Source organism: Schistocerca gregaria, chromosome 2, assembly GCF_023897955.1.
Source record: "Schistocerca gregaria isolate iqSchGreg1 chromosome 2, iqSchGreg1.2, whole genome shotgun sequence".
NCBI classification, from domain to species: domain Eukaryota; kingdom Metazoa; phylum Arthropoda; class Insecta; order Orthoptera; family Acrididae; genus Schistocerca; species Schistocerca gregaria.
In genome coordinates this window covers 482,641,688-482,659,896 of record NC_064921.1, presented here as the reverse complement: position 1 = coordinate 482,659,896, position 18,209 = coordinate 482,641,688, and positions in this window count along the sequence as shown.

Genomic DNA, 18,209 nt, shown 5'->3' with positions numbered 1-18,209 from the left:
TGTAATTCAGTAATTCTTTTAATTCGTTTTCATAAGCTTGTTGGATACCTGTCAGACTGTTAAGGCTTCTTTGCCTAATGATGAAAGATTTTTATGCCAGCATAATTCACCCCTTTATGTGCCAAAGTCGTATTTAACCCAGAAGTGTGAAGATCTCTCCTCCTCCCAATAACGTAGCTATTCAGTTTGCTGTTATTTTTTAATTGGCATTGGTTATTAATAACAAATTTCATAAGTAAATATATCTATTGTGAAGGTACTGTGAATATCCTGAGTTCCCCAAACAAATGTCTGCAAGATGATCTTGGGTGAGCTCCATTTATTATTCTAACTAAACACCTTTGTGCTATGAATGTTTTTCCTCTTTATGAAGAATTACCCTAAACTATGTTGCCATATGGAAGCAGTAAATGAAAATAGGCATATTGGCTAATTCTCTGACACATTTATCGCAAAATTTTGCAACAACCCTAGTAGCATAAGTAGCTGAATGTGAAAGTTTCTACACATCGTTTATGTGTCTTTTCCAATTGAATTTCTCATCGATGCACACACCCAGAAATTTTGAATATTATTGCTTCCCAACAGACTTCTGTTGAAAGTCTTTACTTATCAAAGGCGTTACGTCATTTACTGTACAGAACTGAATATACTGCGTTTTCTCAAAATTTTGTGAGAGTCCATTAGCAGAGAACCGTTTATTAATTTTCTGAAAGATAGTTTTTACAATTTCCTCGGCTATTTCTTGTTTCATGAGTGTTATTACTATGTTTGTATTGTCAGCAAAAAGATCTAGCTTGGCATCTTTGGGATTACATATTTCAGGTCATTCATCTATGTTAAGAAAAATAAGGGTACACTGTTTTTTATATCTCCCCAAATAGAGGACACTGCTGATTTTTGCAGACTATTTGTGCTCTTAATTTTAACCTCCTGCACTGTTCCAGATAAATATTAATTAAAATATTTGTGCACTGTCATATTGATACCACATTAATTAAGCTTACCTGGAAGTGTTTCAAGACTCACACAATCAGAAAGCTTTGAGAGATCACAAAAAGTGTTCGGTTATTCAGGGCATTTAATAATTGTTCAGTTATTCAGAGCGTTTAATAACTGACCAGTGAAAGCATATATAGCATTTTCTGTTGAAAAGTCTTTCTGAAAACAAAACTGACATAATTTTAGTACTTGAATTTTTACTAATATGTGAAGCTGCTCTTAAATACTCTAACACTTATATATGGCTCAGAATGCCACTTTTCTGTTGGGAACAAGCTTTTAGTACTCCAATGGAAATGCCATCTGTTCCATGTGAGCTTTTACTTTTGTGTGAATTTATTACTTTCCTAATTTCAGTAGGAGAGGTTGGTTAAATTTCAGTTTCATCAGGTTGTGTAGGTGTTCCCACGTCCATGTACAGACTTGCATTTTTTAATAGATACAACTTTATCGTATTTTCTATAAAGAAATGATTTGTAAATTGTTGTCTATGCTAACTTTTTGTTAACAAACTTTTCATTCAGTTTGACAGAAATACGGTCTTCTTGTGCTCTCAGTTGCCATGTTTCCCTTTGAACCATATTCCAAATTGTTTTAACTTTATTATCAGACTTGCAAATCTTTTAGTAACTTGTATTAATACAGTGCAGTAGTTTTTACTTATTTGACTGGTTCTGGGTCATTATTCCTTCTAGCTGTAAGATAGTTTCGCCTTTTATGTTTACAAGATATCATCATCCCTTTAGCGAGCAATGGGTTTCTTGGTGGTTTCCTACAATTATGTTGCATTGTTTTCTTAGGCAAACTATTTTCACATATACTCACAAAGGTATCCTGAGAAAGTTAAATTTTAAATTTGTACTAGGTTCCTGTTAAATGTCATCCCCATCAAACTATTGCAAGCTTTCCCTAAAATTATGAGTGCTCAATCACTAATTGAATGCACAGTTTTTCAGGTGCATTATTCCTATTAGTTACACATCAGAATATTCTATAAATTTATGTGGAACTCCAAAGTGTGTCTATACTATTAATATAGTAACATAACGCCCTTAAAATTAGGGTAACATTCCAAACCTGAAAAAATTAGTTCCACTATCACATATGCATAATATGGGCCTTACGTGTTTTTCGAAAATAAATAGAACTATTGATTGCCTGAGTAGATGCGGCACTACTAAATACATCTGTAACGAAACAACAGAAATTCTACACTGATACTTACTCAGCCGTCTTAAACCTGTATGAAAACCTACATCAAAAGTATATAGAAAATGGCCCTAAGGATTCTTTTTCGAGAAATGTTTTGAAACAAGTGAAACATTCAATAGATAAGACGGAATAGGCTTTAATTTACTTCCTTATATTGTAATATTAACTTACCTGACAGTTATTAAAGAATTAACTAATTATCTTCAGGATCTCTGTCTTGCAAGCATGTGTGGTCTGCTCCAGGACTGCCAAAAACATTTCGCTTGAAGCAAATTGTATTCCATTCTATGTTCGATTACAGATTTTAAAACAATTTTAACAAATTGTCCCACACATTCCTGCATTAAATTAAAACATATAAACTGTCCCTCAACGATGGTCAGTTGACAGGTGCTTACCATTATGTTTCACGCTATTTGTTGGGGCAATGAGATGTACTTCTGTCAAAACAGTACTATCCTGTCATTTAAATTTGATCTGACAAAATATTTTCACAGTGGCTAACACCCATCACATAGTGGGAATAAGTACTGACTCAAATTACTCTGCCATACTCTACACAAAAACCAGATTAAAAAAGCTTTCAACATTTTTACATAAAGTTTATTCACATTCAACGTTTCTACACAAACAAAATATTTCACTATCTAAGGAATTAAGTTAGATCACCAAATTTCCATTGGAAAGCAGACATTAAGATAGGAAAAACATGAGTACATGAATTCACATCAGTTATAATTAACATTTTCTTAAACAAATTTTTCAGGTACTTATATTTTTACATTTCTTCAGCAATTTATAATTTTTACACGTTTTACACTTATCACCTTTCCTAGTCACAGACCACAAGTCACCGTATTTACCTGATCAGGAAGCATCAAACATTATAGTCTTGCGCCCATAAAGCAACTTTATGTGGTTCAATAACAAGAAGAGTATGTCAGTCAGCTCGATTTAAACATTGAACAGTGGATTTTACATTCAAATACAGAGTATTTTGCCTGAATTCATCAATGGTTAACCTATTAACAGAAGATTGTGTTATACCTTCTGCTCTCCACATTATGGGCCCAGATTTGGTCTCAAGAGCATACACTCTTGTTCTTAAGTGGACAAATTCTGTAATAGGTTCATTGTAGAATTCGTCTGTTACTGAACCAAGTTTCTTTTAATTGACACACGTTGAATGACTCCTGCTTTTGTGGTGAGAGCTTGACTGCCATTGTAAATTAATCTTTTTTGATTCTTGACAATTACAGATCTGCTATTAGGTCTCACACACACGCATAATCTTACCAACATTAATATTAACATTGCATGTATGTTAGTAATGTAAAGGACATAAATGACCGAAATGAATTAATAAATGGAATAAATTTAATTCTGCACCTCATGAACCATGAACCATGGACCTTGCTGTTGGTGGGGAAGCTTGGTGCCTCACCGATACAGATAGCCATATTGTAACTGCAACCACAACGGAGGGGTATCTGTTGAAAGGCCAGACAAATCTGTGGTTCATGACGAGAAGCAGCAGCCCTTTCAGTAGTTTCAGGGGTAACAGTCTGGATCATGGACGGATTTGGCCTTGTAACATTAGCCAAAACGGCCTTTTTCTCCTAGTACTGCAAACAGTTGAAAGCAAGGGGAAACTACAGCCAAAAGTTTGCCTGAGAGTATGCAGCTTTATTGTATGGTTAAATGATGATGGTGTCCTCTTGAGTAAAATATTCTGGAGGTGAAATAGTCGCCCAATCTGATCTCCGGGTGAGGACTACTCAGCCGGATGTCGTTATCAGGAGAAACAAAAGTGGCGTTCTACAGATCGGAGTGTGGAGTAGCAGGTCCCTTAATTGGGCAGATAGGTTAGAAAAATGAAAACGGGAAATGGATAGGTTAAAGTTAGATACAGTAAAAATAAGTGAAGGAAATGGATAGGTTAAAGTTAGATATAGTAAAAATAAGAGAAGTTTGGTGGTAGGAGGAACTAAACATCTGGTCAGCTGAATACAGCGTCATAAATACAAAATCAAATAGGGGTATTGCAGGATTAGGTTTAATAATGAATAAAAAAATTAAGAGCGAGCGTAAGCTACTACTAACAGCTTAGTGAACGCATTATTGTAGGTAAGATAGGCACGAAGCACACACCTACCACACTAGTACAGCTTCATACTCCTGCTGGCTACGCAGATGACGAAGAGATGGAAGAAATGCACGATGAAATAAAACAAATTATTCAGATAGTGAAGGGAGACGAAAATTTAAGTCGTGGGGGACTAGAATTCGATAGTACGAAAAGTAAGAGAAGACATAGTAGTAGGTGAATATGGAATGGCGGCAAGGACCGAAACAGGAAGCCGTCTGGTAGACGTTTGCACAGAGAATAACTTAATCATACCTAACACTTGGTTCAATAATCATGAAAGAAGGTTGATTACGTGTAAGAGGCCTGGAGACACTGGAAGGTTTCAGATAGATTATATAAAGATAATAACGAGATTTAGGCACCATGTTTGAAATTGTTAAGACATTTCCAGACGCTGATGTGGACTCTGACCACAATGTATCGGTTATGAAGTTTAGATTAAAACTGAAGAAATTGCAAAAAGTGAGAATTTAAGGACATTGGACCTGGATAAACTGAAAGAAGCAGAGGTTGTGGAGAGTTTCAGAGACAGCATTAGGGAACGATTGACAGGATTGGGGGAAAGAAATGCAGTAGATGAACAGCGGGTAGCTTTGAGAGATGAAACAATGAAGGCAGCAGAGGATCAAGTAGGTAAAAAGGCGAGGGATAATAGAAATCTTGGGTACCAGAAGAGGTACTGAACTTAATTAATGAAAGGAAAAAATATAAAACTGCAGTAAATGATGCAGGCAAAAAGGAAACAAACCTCTCAAAAATGAGATTGACAGCAAGTGCAAATTGGCTAAGCACGCATGGCTAGAGGAAATATGTAAGGTTGTAAAGGCAGTTATCACTAGGGGTAAGATAGATATTGCCTACAGGGAGACACTGGAAGTTTTCAGATAGATTATATAAAAGAAAAGAGAATCTCTTGCATGAATATCAAAAGCTTAGATGGGAAACAAGTTCTGGGCAAACGAGAGAAAGGAGAATGGTAGAAGGAATATATAGATCATCTATACAAGGGCGATGTACTACATGGCAGTATTACAGAAATGGAAGAGGATGTAGATGAAGACGGAATGGGAGATATGACACTGCGTGAAGAATTTGACAGAACACTGAAAGACCTGATTCGAAACAAGGACCTAGAAAATATTCCGTTAGAACTACTGGCAGCCTTGGGAGAGCCAGCCCTGACAAAACCCTACCATCTGGCGAGCAAGATGTATGAGAAAGGCGAAATACCCTCAGACTTCAAGAAGAATATAATAATTCCAATCCCAAAGAAAGCAAATGTTGACAGCTGTGAAAATTACCGAACTATCAGTTTAATACGACACGGATGCAAAATACTAACAGGAATTCTATACATATGAATGGAAAAACTGGTAGAAGCCGTCCTTGGGAAAGATCAGCTGGGATTCCGTAGAAATCTTGGAACACATGAGCAAAACTGACCATACGAATTATCTTCGAATGTATATCAAGGAAGGGCAAACCTATTTTTCTATCGTTTGCAGACTTAGAGAAAGCATTTGACAATGTTGACTGTAGTATTCCGTTTCAAATTCTAAAGGTGTCATGGGTCAAATACAGGGATCGGAGGGCTATTTACAATTTGTACAGACGACAGATGGCAGTTATAAGATTCGATTGCATGAACGAGAAGCAGTGGTAGGGAAGGTAGTGGGATAGCGTGGTAGCCTATTCCCAATGTTATTCAAAATGTATATTGAGGAAGCAGTAAAGGAAACAAAAGAAAAATTGGGAGTAGGAGTTAAAATTTGTGGTTCGGTGATGACATTGTAATTCTGTCAGAGACAGCAAAGGACCTGCAAGAGCAGTTGAACGGAATGGACAGCGTCTTGAAATGAAGCCATAGGATGACTATCACCAGAAGCAGAACGAGGATAGGGGTGTAGTCGAATTAAATCAGTTGATGCTGAGAGAATTAATTAGGGAATGAGTAACTTAAAATAGAAAATGATTTGTGCTATTTGGGTAGCAAAATAACTGATGGTGGTCGAATTAGAGAAGACATAAAATGTAGACTGGCAATGGCAAGGAAAGCGTTTCTGAAGAAGAGAAATTTGCTGTCATGGATTATCGATTTAACAAGAAGTCTTCTCTTAAAGTATTTGTATTGTGAGCTAACATCCGCATACATGTTCGGACTCACATGCGGTTCCTCTTGGACGAAATGTCTTGGCTCATTCTCGTCTAGGGGTTGAACCGCACGTGTCACATTACACGCCCTAAATGAGACACTTGTGGCCCTTTGATTAAACTGACTGATGGCAAGATTGGAAAATACAAAGTCAATATAACATATACTAACAGTAATAATATCAGGAACTAAATTAATGACCCTTAAATGATGTATGTTACACAGTTACGATTTGGATAGAATAATTTTTATTCAGAAAGCAAACTAACAGCAAAAGTGGTCCTACTTTCAATTACTGTTACACTCGAGCTCATATCCACTTGACTGAGTTCCATCATTCACAATCTCATCGCGAATCGCAATACTCCACCTCGTCATTTACACGAAAAGTTAGAGTTCACACCAGGCGCACGGCTGCTCACCGCTCAGAGACTAAGTTCCTCAATACCTCACTTTTCACTACCTAGTTGCCTAATGACCGACTGCTCGCCTTCACGTTTGCACCAGCTCTTCCCTTTGTCAGTCTCCGGCCGCGTTTCCCGCTCAACGAACATCTTCGCTCAACTGTCTAGCGCAGTTTCCTTTCCTGAAGCCGTCCATCTAGTTGGCTACAGCTTATTTGAACTAAATAAAGTAACAATAATATAAATTACGTAATAAACGTTAAATTCTTTTACATAAAACCACTACTATTTCCTTTTTAACTTTGAATGTCATGACCAGTATCCTTGCATCATTGTGTTTCCTGATAAATAAATAAAGAAAAAAGTATCTATTATGCACTGAACTTTACAACAAATATTATATTACCTGATGATTCAATAAGGTGTGATGCTGTCACCGTTCAATGTGTTTTGTGTGGAGAAAATGATGATCTGATGCTTAACTGAAAACACTGATAACTTAAATTTACTATATCTTTTAAACAAATAAAGTTAAACAATTGATATTTAGAACATTTGTCCTTTAAATGATGGCTTCTATATGAAATGTCAATCATTACAATGGACCAAAGCGTTCAGGTTTTAGCATTCAGACAAAAGTAGTTAATTTCACTTTAACAGTAAATCCTAAACTCAATATTCGTCTTTTATTGGGATCACCATGAAAATATATCGATAACAGCAGATTAAAATTACTGTGGCTTGATTCCCTGCACTGCTGCAGAATTAAATAGTTTTCATAAATGTCTCCCAGTACAGTCGATCTTAGGACCGCCATATTTAACACTGCTATGTCTCCTCGGCCATAAAATCCTTCTACTCGGTTTCCCTATGATGTAGGTTCTAGTCTGTCTCATTCGCACACTACAGCGCTTAGTCACAATAGGCGCCTGTGAATTTCTCCATCTCGTGGTGAAACTGCGCTTCTTGTAGCACACGGTCCTCGACGACAGGGTTCGTTTAACCATTCCTGTAGGCTGATTTGTTCAACCGTATATTTAAATGAGAGTGCATTGCTTGTTAACTCACAGAACGGAGTGTAGCCATATATGGAAGTGAAACATGGACGATAAATTCCTTAGAAAAGAAGTGACTAGAAGCTTTCGAAACGTGGTGTTACAGAGGAATGTTGAAGAGTAGGTGGGAGGATCACATAACTAATGACGAAGTACTCAACTTAATTGGGTAGAAGAGGAATCTGTGGCACAAGTTGACTAGAAGAACGGATCGTTGGGTACGACATGTTCTGAAGTATCACGAGATAACAAATTTAGTACTGGAGAACACAGTGGATGGTAAAAATCGTTTAGGAGACCCAAAGATGAATACACTGAGCAGATTCAGGAGGATGTAGGTTGCAGTATGTACTGGCAGATGATGAATCTTGCACAGGATGGAGTAGTATAGAGAACTGCATCAAAGCAGGCCCTGGACAGAAGACCACAACTGGTCAATGGGTTACGACCTTAGCACTCATTTAAACATATGGTGGGCGTGTGTAGAACATGAGGAGACCAACAGTTTTGTAATGTTTATAGAGCTTATATACATAGTGTTCTGTTTTCGGGTTTCCAAAAAAAAAAAAATTGGGAGACCGAGACAATTATGAGATGATGGGTGTGATTCCTCATACTGAAGTTAACTGAAAATTGGGCACATTGATTACAAGGCAATACAAACAGAACCTTACTAATAACCCACCATCATTTAACCATTTAGCTAGCCAATTATTGTTTTACACTCTAATGGAGATGATGCATGTAAAGAACACGGAATTTGATATTTCAAACACAGGTGGCTGTGTGTGTGTGTGTGTGTGTGTGTGTGTGTGTGTGTGTGTGTGTGTCTGTATGTATGTGTGTATGTGTGTGTGTGTTTGTAATTCTGGGGCAAATACCTTGGGGCTTGAAGTAAATGTTACAGATATTATGCAACTTCGTGACATTTTCGCATATCATTTTAATATAACGCTGATGAAACTCAAGGTTTTGTATCTGTATGCCAATTTAAGTAAGTTCATGGAAACTCCTATCAAAATAAGAGATACTTAATTTTTACTCCATATTTCGCCCTACAACTTTTCCCATATATTCTGATTGGTTGCCTCATTTTAATGCTTCACTGTGACTGGAGTGAGGTGGGTAGAGGCTTGAACTTTTTAAATTCAATTTTATTTATTTGTTTATTGGAACTACGTTGTAATTGGCCTTTTCATTTTAATTTTGTAAGGTGACTGGCTTGCGAGAAGGGTGAGAGGGAGGGGGAAAGGGCAGTGGATTGATGACATCACTGACAAGGAAGGCAGGATAAGGTGCCACCTTGGTGATGGCTATGATGACATCATTGCCTTCGATATGTGGCAAACCGCCTGGCTGCTTTCCGTGGTAAATGGCCATCAGTCCTCATAGAGTAACTGTTTAGATATACAGCACAATGTCAAACAGATAACATTAAAAATGAAGAAAAGGAAGAGACTGTCCTCAGCTGGAGTAGTGACGTGCTCGCTGCACCGATGATATTCTCTGTTCCAACATTTGTAAAAAGTTAACTTCATAATTGAATAAGCCTAAGTTAACATTCTTGACTTCACATAATACATCAAAGCTGCACAGACCAATAAAGAAGATGTAAATGCTAGATGAATTGAGAGCAACAAAGATATATAACCATCTTACCTAGAGCTAAAGTAACCAAGAAAAGTTTGAGCATACCCACCAAGCGATTCCCCTTCACCCCATTCGCTTTCAGGTCAAAATTAATATTACATAAACAAAATAAAATAATATGATATGTGCTGTGAGCACTTTTCTTTCCATGAATCAAAATCATCTCACTATTTTCGCACGGCATTCTACAACAGTATCATGGCATTAAAATGCTGCTCAGAAAAAGCACGTGGAGAACATCTGTGACAAATAAGCCACATTAAAAGCTTCATATTGTAAGTAGGCTGTTTAGGTTTTCTTGTTGGTAACGCCACATAGCGCTCGGTATGAAAAAATCACTGGCTGTGCCGTGTGCAGTCTGTGTTTAGTCTGCATTGTTGTCTGCCATTGTAGTGTTGGGCAGCGGCAGCTGGATGCTAACAGCGCGTAGCGTTGTGCAGTTGGAGATGAGCCGCCAGCAGTGGTGGACGTGGGGAGAGAGATGGTGGAGTTTTGAAATTTGTAAGAATTGGTGTCACGAACTGATATATATATATTATGACTATTAAGGTAAATACATTGTTTGTTCTGTATTAAAATCTTTCATTTGCTAACTATGCCTATCAGTAGTTAGTGCCTTCAGTAGTTTGAATCTTTTATTTAGCTGGCACTAGTGGCGCTCGCTGTATTGCAGTAGCTTGAGTAACGAAGATTTTTGTGAGGTAAGTGATTTGTGAAAGGTATAGGTTAATGTTAGTCAGGGCCATTCTTTTGTAGGGATTATTGAAAGTCAGATTGCGTTGCGCTAAAAATATTGTGTGTCAGTTTAAGCACAGTCGTGTATAAATTGTTCTAAGGGGACGTTTCATATGTCGACCCTTAGCCAAGGATACCTCACTGGAATCTTCAGATTTTTTTCTTGTAGTTTGTGTAATTAGTGTAGCTTTTGTTTACTGCTAGCGCGTAATCATAGAATTTCCTTTGTAGTTGCAGTCTTTCATTGTTGTACAGTATAACAGTTGTGGCATGCATGTAGTTTTGCACAAAGTATTTCGCAGCTGCGCTTACAATTAACTAGATATTATTTTCAGTGATATGTTAATGTGTTCTCTTATTTTTGCTTTTCAAATTGTGCTTTTTTGTGTTGTCGTGTGAAATATTGTGACAATAATGGCGTATGAAAAACGTAATACTAGGCTCCAAAGTAAACTGAGAAATGACAGTGAAGACGAAAGCAGTGTGTTAGCGCCACCATGTAATGAATTAACTAATGTTCAAAGTAGTAATTTGGTAATTGTGCATAGGGAAATGGAGCGGGTTGCAAATAATGGTGTAGGCAGTGAAACAATTAGTGAACAGGAAAGCGTTATCGATCGATCGGTCGGCAACAGTTCGCCTCAGGATTCCGAAATGACAGGACACAATATTGCAAATACTGTACATTCAGGTTTTGCGTCCTCACCGTTTTCTCAAATAAGTCAAGACACATTTTCTGTTTTTCAAACTGCGAATATTGCCGGTGCAAATGCATTGCCGAATAGGACTAAGGAACATGTTTCAGACACCAGTGCATTGTTATTACAATTAATGCAACAAATGGGACAAAAGTTTCAAAAGTTAGACACAATGGAACAAAATCTTCAAAAGTTAGACACAATGGAACAAAATCAGAGACAAACACAGCAAAAGCTTCAAAAGTTAGACACAATGGAACAAAAGCTTCAAAAGTTAGACACCACACTTGAACTAACACGTGAAGATTTAACTAATGAGTTACATAACATTGAATCGAAATGTCAAAAAGTCTGTAATGACGTAAAAACACAAATTTGTGAGCATTTCCAACCTATTTTTTCGCGGCATGAAAATGCATTACAGAATCACGAAGCAGCCATAAAAGAACTGCAAACTATTGTTCATGAAAATCATGAGACCTTGCAAGCTAAAATTGACTCAGTTGCATCTACCGATTCGGTTACGCAACTTGCAAAAACTCAAGCGAACTTAAAGGACACAGTAGATACTCTGAAAATTGGTTCAGAAAGACACACAGAGGAAATAATTTCACTGTCGGATAAAGTAGCCGAACTTTCAGATCAGTTCACTAACTTATCTACGAAGGTAGATGATGATCTGAATGACACAAAACCTGTAGCCTTCACTGACACTGAAGAGTATGAACAAATTAGGAAATTCAAACAGAATCAAAATCAAATCAACACACAGTACAAAAGAGAAATGCGGGAAGTACAAGATCAGTTGGCTCAAGTAATACAAGAATTACATATTTCAGAGGACACTCGCGCCCCAGTATGGGAAGAGGGACATAGCAATACAGAACAACCACAAAATAATAACACAGGGCATTTCGGAAATCATGAAAGTAATTGGCAAAGTACACCGAATTTTGAGATGGAACCGCCGAAACGACGTAACAATGACCGATATGCGACCCGCCGACACGATGATTTTGACTATAAGCTGTTCATTACTACACGTAAATTCAAAGCATTTAAGAATTCTGGCAACGACATTCATCCACAAGCGTGGCTCCATCAATTCTCTCATTGTTTTCCTCCCAACTGGTCACTAGAGCACAGATTAGAATTTAAGTGTGGCTATTTAGAGAATGAACCAGCTGTAAGAATGCGATCGGTCATTCACGATTGCCACAGTGAAGGAGAATTTTACCATGCCTTCCTCTCAGCATATTGGTCCCAAGCCACACAAAACCGAGTAAAACATAGCATCATAATGATGAAACATTTCGAACAATCTGAATTTTCCAGTCTTGTCAAATATTTTGAAGACATGTTACATAAGAATCAGTATCTTTCAAACCCATACAGCCCCTCAGAACTCATCCGCATTTGCTTAATCAAATTACCTGAACATTTACGACAGATTATTTTAGCAGGACGATGCAAAGACGACATTGAAGCTTTTCAGGGACTCTTACAAGAACTGGAAATTGACACTGACAATCGAACGCGAAAACAGGAACACCACAATTACAGGTCACACCTGTCACAATTCCGCGATGACAGAAATAATACACGACAAGGCTATTCGTACAACGTAAATCGTGACCAAAACGGACACCAGCCGTATGACAACCGTTGGCAGAGTAGTAATTATTGCAGGGAAAGATCACCTCTCCGCGGTAATGACTATCACAGAGACAATCAGAGAAACAGACAATATGGAAACCAAAATTATTATTATCAAGGGAGACGGAATAACTTAAGACGCAACGGTCCAGCGCGCAGTTACGATTCAGGGAGAAATTCTCCACCACGTGACCGACAAGAAAGAAACTATGGAATCTACCGACATGACGACACACGATATAATCGTAACGACAGACCTGAATTGCAGCAGAACTGACGGGAATCCAACAGAGCAGGGCCCTCTCGACAAGGTGAATTTGTAGAAGTTAGGTCTCCTAATCCCATTAACGACTCGTGCCAACAAAGACACAATAGGCAATGACTCATACCGCTGGCAGCCACAAAACGTACGCATTAAACTGACGAATCAGCTGCCGTAGCTAGTAATTACGTAAAAATGGAAGACATTAGGGACATCTTACTCCAGGAACAGGACGTAAAACATAACAACATTGCATATCCTGTGATTCACATTACAGTAAATGACGTAAAATTTACGGCAGTACTTGACTCAGGCAGTCCCATTTCAGTAATTAGTGAAACAGCTTTTAGTAAATGCAGCAAATCGAAAGATTGCCCCACACTTCCTTTACACAAGATTAAATTACAAGGTGCAGTCATTGGAAAAAAGTGTAGATGTACGCCAACAAACCAACTTAGAATTCTTTTGTCAAAGCCACAGCTTCTCTATGAATTTTCTTATTGTTGCATTATTGTCGACGGAAATTATACTGGGAGTTGACTTTTTGAATGAAAACAAAGCAATCTTAAACTTTCACGATGCTGAAATAAGTTTGGAGAAAGAAGGTAAGTCAATAGCTTTGAAATTTGAAGATTGGCTCTCAAACCATGACGTGGAAATTAATCAGGTTTACCTTCTGTTAGACAACAGTTCGGAATTTTCTACGGAACTAGACACTAACAGTCGCTCTGCAAGTACTGACAGGGATGATATCGACGGCACAATTGAAACTAATGAGTTAATTCAGAATAAAATTCAAACAATTGAGAATTGTAATGACACTGATAGGCAGGACCTTTTTGAGATTTTACAAGCACATTCCACAGTTTTTACTTACAAAACAGGAACAATCAAGGGATTTCAATACCAATTTCGTGTTCGTGAGCATACTAAATTTTGTGTTAGACCATACGTAATTCCAGCACATTATAGGGACCGTGTTAGAACAGAAATACAATCCATGCTTGACGACGGCATTATTGAGCCTGCAGTAAGCTCATACAACAATCCATTACATGTTGTTGAGAAGAAAAATGAATCGATCAGGCTTGTCTTAGATTCGAGACAAATCAATACTATCATTATTCCTGAAACAGACAGGCCGCTAACGTTGGAAGAACTTCTTCAAAATTTTAATGGTGTAAAAGTGTTGTCTTCCATTGATCTCAGATCCAGCTTTTATCACATCGAACTTCATCCAGAATGTAGAAAATACACAGCTTTCCTTTGTTTCGGCGTTTGTTATCAGTTTCGGAAACTTCCTTTTGGTTTGAACATTTCCTCTGCAGCATTCATTCGCGGGCTAAATTCCATATTACCTGAGCTCTTAAAACGTCACATCACCTTATATGTGGACGATATTCTGATAGCAGAAGCCTCATGGGAACAACATAATCGCATCCTCAACAGCGTGTTACATATTTTTGCAGAATCTGGAATTACAGTTAACTTGGAAAAGTCTGAATTCGGTAGGACAAAAGTGAAGTTTTTGGGACATATTATTTCTTCTGAAGGCATCCAGCCGGATCCTGAAAAGTTAGAAGCAATCAGAGCATTCCAATTCCATCCACAAAAAAACAAGTCCGCACTTTTCTAGGTCTCGTAAATTTTACCGTCGTTTTCTGAATATGCAAATTCTAGTTACACCAAAACTTTGTTCTCTCACTGGAAAAATACTATTTGGAACTGGGACGAAAAAGCACAGTTGGAATTCAATTCTTTGAAAGAATCGTTACTTAACGCGCCAATACTAGCTCATCCAGATCTCTCACAAGATTTTTGCCTTAGCATGGATTCTTCTAAAGTCGGTCTTGGTGCCCATTTACTTCAAGAAGCCACAGAAAGTGACATTACTGTTCAGAAAACCATTGCTTTTGCTAGCCGAGTGCTAACAAAATCTGAAAAAAATTATTCCGTTACTGAATTAGAAGCTTTAGCTATCGTTTGGGCATTTAACAAATTCCGTTTCTTTCTTTATGGTAAGCACGTAAAAGTATACAGTGACCATCGTGCATTACAATTTCTTATGTCTTCAAAATTAAATCATGACAGGTTGAAACGTTGGGCATTGTTTCTGCAAGAATTCCACTTCACAATAGTCTACATTCCCGGCAAGGAGAACATTGTTGCGGACGCACTGTCACGTGCACCGGCTGGGATTGAGAAAAGTAACACAGAAAGCAACCTCGAGAGAAATTTCAGTATTCTTTACATTAAGAAAGTCGCCTTTGAAAACTTCATCACCACATGTTTAAAGGACATTGCTCATGAACAAGATAAAGATCCGATTTGGAAAGACATCAAAAGTAAATGGCATGAAAAGACACACACACAGATTCGGCATTATTATCTGGTTAGAAACAACATACTGTTCAAACGATGCACTTTTAATGACAAGCTATGGGTACTTTGCATTCCAGACGATTTTGTTAATAAGCTCATTTGGTACATTCATTTCAGCTATGCACATTTTGGTCCACGAAAATGTTATCATACTCTTCGAACGACTTGTTATTTTAACAATATGGAAAAGAGGATTCAAAGAGTCTTGTCTATTTGTAAACTTTGTCAAAAGGCGAAACCATCTACTGTCTCTCATCGTGCTCCATTGTTTCCTATCATTCCTTCTAAATTAAAAGAATTTGCTGCTGTTGATCTCTTGGGACCGCTTGTCGGAACATCTAATGGATTTTCGTACGTTCTAGTCGCTGTTGAACTTACTTCAAAATTTGTTTCTTTCACTCCGTTACGTAAAGCCACTGGACGGTCTGTATCCAACGCCTTTGTTAGAAATTTCTTACGTGAAGTTGGACACGTTAGTAAAGTAATTTCAGATAACGGACCGCAATCCAGATCTGCTGTTTGGTCACGCATGCTTCGTAACCATAAAATCAAATCTGTTTTTATTTCATTGTACTCACCACATTGTAACCCGTCTGAACGGATTATGAAAGAAATCAATAAGTTTTGCAGACTTTATTGTCACAGAAAGCATCAGCATTGGGACAGATATTTACACTTATTTCAAAACGTGCTGAATGAAATGCCTCATGACTCCACTGCTTTACCACCTGTTCTTGTACTGAAGAATAAAGAACCACCAAACAGAATCAGAGAGCTTGTACCTTTTCCGAATACACGTAAACTTCGACACAAAGACATAATTGATTTGGCTATTAAAAATATAAATTCTGCTGCAGACAAAAGGAAAAAACTACACGGTAAAGCAAATGCAAAGAAATTATATATTGGTCAGAAAGTTCTCATTAAAGCTCATCCATTGTCACATAAGAAACACTTGAGTCACAAATTCTTTCTAGTTTACAATGGACCTTACAGAATCCGACGTATACCACATGATAATTGCGTTGAAGTTGAAACTCTGCGTACTAGGAAGAGTAAAGGTTTACACCACATTTCACATGTAAAACCGTTTATTGAAAGATAATCTGCTTTTTAACTTTGTCTTTGCCATAAAATTTTTCACTTCACGTTATTAGTATGCTTTGTCAGACTTAGAAACTGTTAACATTCATCAATGTTTTGAAGTTCACTATCCAGTCTAGAACCTGGGGAACATTTTTAAACAGAAATTACGAATGCATTGTTATAGTGAACAGACGTCACAGTGTTATTGTGCGTGTACATTCTTGCTTGTTAGTTGCACGATTACGGAACGACTATAAGGCTGACATACTTAGAACAGTTACCAGTACTGCTAATGAGATTTTAATGCAACATTTTGGTTTACTTGAAGATACATTCTGGATTTAAAGTACTTTCTGTGAGATACCAGATGATACAGTGGTTACTTTATGTGACAGCTACACGATTTTATTACGACGCTACTAATGAGTGACAATTTACAATGTTGCTTTTGCAGTTTATCTGTTTTATATCTGCAAAGTTTTTCTGAATTTTTCTGGAAAGTAACACATGTTCTGGTAGTAATGTTTGTGGTATAGCTACAACGAGACAGCCTTTTCTGTAGCACAACAATACGTACAGTACAATACTTACTTCATCACGGCAATAAGCGTAATAACTAAGATATCTATACGCAAAGCATTTCAATTTCGTTTATCATGAGGTAAATACATTGACTTCTGCAGAACGTAGATTTCGGAGGACAATAACTACGACACTTCCACAGAGATTGTCTTATAGCAAGACGCGCATTCAGCGCTACGGGACACGCATTAAACTATTTATTTTTCAACATATTTGAATTACAAAGAAAGTTTTCCGTGATACATTTCATTCATTTGCTGTAATCTGTAACACCTGAGGATATAATTACATTAATCCTCGGGGGGGTACACGCTTACTTTGTGTACCATGTGTTTGGCAAGCACAAGGAGACCTAGCTAATATGGTATTTGTTTATACAACTTTACACATCGGTACCATATTTCTCTAACACATAAATTACACAGCTATCTGATCATTTAACTGAGAGAGAGACAAACATTTACTTTACTACATCAGTGACCGATGTTTACGTAATTACACCATTGGATAACTTCACACTTACGAAGTTGTATTTTGTGAACTGTTCATATTTTTTCGGAACCATTGTGATACTATGAGAGCTTTGAATGACATATTTGGTATGGGATCACGATTTTTAAAGTACGTTTGAGGCAGATGACACTTTTGACATGAGCAGAGAATTTTTTTTTTAGGTTTTGAAATTATTGGAGAAAGCTACGGAGATTTTGAGAATTTGACTGTGGTGTTATGATGTTATTATTACGACGACGATGTGAATTATGCTGTTGAAGTATGCTTAAGCTGATGCTATATGAGTTATTTGGTTATGCTATGTATCTGTTATGATGACATATTGAAGAAGTGTCCACGAATATACATATGTGTAATAAGGTAAGGAATAATGAGTAGTGGTTAGGGACTCTGGTTTGTGAAAAAGGATGTTGGAAACCAAGAATCGTACTTTAAGAGTTATGAAATGTGTGTATACGCGTGAATGTATCACAAGGCCGCCAAAAATTTTTGGACACTGTTATATTAATAGAATTTTGTTTCTACAGATGTGTAACGCAAATTCTTGACCTGTGAAATTTTTTACATGAGACTGCCACTGTAGCGGAAACTGGTGTCGTAAATATTTCGTTAAGACAGTTAAGTGACCACCTGCACGTAATGCGTCGTGGGCACCCAGCTGCGCGACAACC